The following is a 4,439-nucleotide window of genomic DNA, read 5'->3' as shown; positions in this document are numbered from 1 at the left end:
TAAGATAATATAGGATCCTATATTATCTTACTCCTGATAATATATATATATAGATCAATGGATCAATCACGCCTGCAGTATTCTGATGCCTCACGAATCTGCTCGAGGCACCACCGACAATTATTACTACGAATAAATATACAGATAAATATTTGTGCACGTTGGATCAATTTAAGCGATGCACACAAATACTTCGATACAACATTGTGCCATAGATATATACAAACACAATTCATTGTACATCATTGTTTTTGTGTTGTAATCATTTTTTACAACACAATTGTGTTTGTATATATCTATAGTTGTGCAAATAACACACCCATCTTGTATAATGTTTGTGCAGGGGGGGATCAGTCAAACTTGTATTATCTGCTGGACACCAGGGTAAAAAATACACGGGAGCGATGAGCAATTCGCTCTTCAAACCTCTGAAATTGCTCCCGTGAGGCTCAAAATAGCTCCCGTAAAATTTTTGCCGAGAGCTATTTTCCCCCACAGACTTGACAAAGAGTTCCCGTGAAAAAAAGTTATTTTTCCCCTGCTGGACACCACCATAAAAATAATGTAGGTAGACTATATATATGGACACCACAGATGATCATTCTTCATCTTGATATGAAGCCGAACCATACCAAGTGAGATTCGTTTAATTTTATTTAGTTTAACCACGGCAACGTTCGAAGAACCTTCCAAGAAACGATTCACGTATTGCAAGACCGCCATTCGAGTAATATTCCCACAGCCACCTCGCATTGCTATGGCAGCTGAGGATCGCCAATGCATAGCCTGTAGATAAAGCTTAAAAATCAAATAGCTACAAACAAAAGACGGGTAGAAAGTCGCTCACTGTAAATTCGGAAATACCGGATAAGCATTATTTCTATGCAGAAGCTAATCGTCACATCTTGAACATATCTGTACATATATAAACTATCTGCATATTTGTATCGACACGTTCACGATCGTATTCATTTTCTATGCATATTAGCTGATGAAGTGATGAAAAAACTGAAGTGAGATTATGCTTGATCATAACTTCTGCCGTATTACCAGCATAAAGGTCTTCTTGCTATTGCGGTCCTTACGAAATGTTCCACAACTGCACCAAAGCACATGGCTAGTGACCAGTTTGGCACCACGGGGGAATTTATCATTGAAATGCATTGGAATTCTACTTTGTATAGATATTTATGACAACCCCTGAAGCATTATTGACCAAGACGTACATTACTATTGCAGAAGAATTGTGTCATCAAATTAAATTACCTGGCGACATTATAAATACGGGAACATACAAATGTATAATCTGTGAACTGGGTAGACAAAATACGGTTACACTGGACTATTATAATACATTTATGTTTTTGGCAGACCTATATCATATCATCATAAAACAGTCCAAGTGACATATAACACAGCTCTTAAAAGATGCAAAGCTGCAATAAAACTGAGATGAGAACGACAGAGAGAACATGACGATATATCAGGATATGTGTACGTATGTGGTATATATATATATATATATATATATATATATACACATATAGAGAAAATATAGCAAATCTAAATATATGCCATCATGTTTAACTAATCGGTTAGCTATGTACTGGAACTGACGCAACAACTGATGCACTGTTTCAGATCTTACAGAGGTAGGTAATTAGCTATTGGATTAGCCAGCATATCTTATTTCGCAAAAAACTATTTTATCACACGCACGCACGCACACATACAGAAATTTTGCTTGCATTGCACAGTGAATGCCAATAAAAATAGATGCGTTCTTCCACGTAAGGAGTACGCGAGTTTGTAAATGCAAAAGTAAAATTTGTAAAATGCAAGTTTAAAAATCCATTCACATTATACACTATAGGTGGAAAATTAAATGTCTCATTAAAATTTAAAATTTTACACTTTGCAAGCAAGTGGGACCACAAAAATATAACATAAATAAACTTTCATAAAGCACTCTAAAGCATGACACGTAAGTAAAATTTAAAAACCTATACTTGCTGTTACTATACTGCTGGCACTACACTGGACTATATCCTGATTTGGACCAAATAAAAGGCAAATGAAATCCCATCTAGAATCGAATAAAAAAATATTCTTATAAGCTGCACATTCTATATCACTCGTCAAGGACTCTAGCGTATATATGATGTGGCTAACTCTAACTGATATTGTTAAAGAGAGGGCAATCCTTCTTGTTACACTGGCAACACATACCAGGTCATGCAGTTGAAAGCTACAAGACGTCCGCTTGACTTTTGCTTACGAAACCTTGATCTTGGGACCTGTAGAGAAACATAGAACCATATTTAAAAGTCTATATACAACAGGTTTAAAAACACTTGTTGAAAGAACTGCAAAGAAAACCGGTTGTTTTAACGTCCGCTATCGATTAAGAAAATGTATCATGACAATAGATTTCCTGTCATGATAGTCAAAAACATTTAAAGACGAATCCTATTCTAAACTAGCAGTTGCACTAAATAATTCGAACCATATCTTAGGTGGACAACACCTACAAGGCAAGATGATACAATGAAATGACTAAATATCTAGGTGATTTGAGGATTTTGGCCTTGTTTTTTGCATTCTCACTGACATTCTAACACCACAGCCTCTGCTTATACGGGTTCCATGCTGCACAACGTCATATAACTGCAAGTGTACAATGCGGCATGCTAGGCCATATAGTAAATAAACGAATTTTTACCGACAGCACAATATTACGGTAAACAACTGTTTACTGTCTTAACAAACTCGTTAACAGACAGAGGGAGCCACTGTTTAGCTACGCAACAGCAACACTAAAAATAGATCTCCTAAACCAATAAAGACGAACTGCCATGATTCCACGGTGACGAAAGAAAATCTCTCTAGACTTGGGCTGCAGACTTGCTCAATATTTAGCCAAACATAATACTGAGTCAAACTGAAAAGTTTTATTCGAGATAAACAGATGACAACCACATCACGATCGCATGCAAGAGCGTTCAAGTAAAAGCCGGAACTCTAACAAGCAGAAGAGTTAAAATGCACACAAATAAAATCGATAACAATCAAAAGAAGTGCAGGACTCACTTGCAGATTTTTCCATGTGACCAGACTGCTCTGCAGCGCCACCTGGCTGTGCCTCGGCTTGCTTCACTCGCCCAGTTAAATTCTCCGAATGTGTGTCAAACGAACTTGAAAAGTTAACAAATCAATCACAACGAAATTGTATTTACATATATGCTCTATGCTGTCTTTCTTTCTCTCTTTGTGTGTGTACAGGTGTCGGTAAAAGTTCTGTGTACGGGTGGAATCCGCCAGTTTGCCATCCTGTCAGCGGAGGAGTGCGACTGTGCGCTCTGTAAGCGGCGACGCTGAGTGACCATCTAGGCTTGGTCTGCGACCGGACGCCATGTTTGGTCTGCGGCGGAAATGCTGTGATGGTGGGCAGCACACTCGGATTATATGGAATTCTGTTCTATATCTATATACATATATATGTATATATAATATGATAATGAGATGAAATTTGATGTTTGATTCTACTTGGCGGTAAAAGTATATAGATTACAATACGACATGTTATAAAACTATGATAAAGGTATGTATAAACGACGGATTACTCTTTGAAACGGTCAGTTTATAGGCGGTATTCAGATTAATGTGAGTGATGCGATATCACGGTTCGACTGTACTGGCCTGAAAGTTGTTGAACGTGCGTGAAGTGCTGTAGTCTTTGATGTCACTACACCGTGTCATGTTCACGGTTCGTGGCGACTTCATGGTTTTCTACTTCTTTCGTTTTTTCGTCACTATAGTGCGCTGATTGTTGTTGTTACTGCCTACGTGTAAAATCGTTGGACGCAGCGAGGTAGGCGGAGAGCGACACGCGTGCCCTCGTGTACAAGATTCTTCCTCGCAATCAGCTACCATTACCAACCTTACAATACCAAATATTATGTTCTAGGGTTAAGAATAAATCATAACGACAGATGTTCAGCACTCAATACCTCACACACATTACAGTAATCTTCTTCTTCCTCTTCTTCGTGCGTTTTTTATTCAGTCGGCACATTTAATTTGTCACCTTATATCATAATATCTACTTCTGTAATATCTGACTGTGTATTTTTTCGTATCTAAAACGTGGTAATTTAGCCGAACCGTTTGCGTTGAGTGAAGCTATAATTGTGCAGAAACTGTGTCCGGTTTCTATTCCTTAGTATTGCAGATTTATTTTCATTAATTTTACCTATTGAACGAGTCACGCAAACCTTGAAATTTGAAATGCAGTCGTAAACATAATATTATTGATCTATTGCCAGCAATTTTCTCTAGTATTTACTTCTCGTAGCATGTTGAGATACTGCATATTTCGTCCACATGCATGTCTAATATACGCTTCCGCCTCTTCATAGCCGATTGCCGGTGTCGTTCGC

The sequence above is a fragment of the Priapulus caudatus genome, unplaced genomic scaffold (genome assembly GCF_000485595.1).
Source record: "Priapulus caudatus unplaced genomic scaffold, Priapulus_caudatus-5.0.1 Scaffold418, whole genome shotgun sequence".
Lineage (NCBI taxonomy): Eukaryota > Metazoa > Priapulida > Priapulimorpha > Priapulimorphida > Priapulidae > Priapulus > Priapulus caudatus.
Note: the sequence above shows the minus strand (reverse complement) of the source record.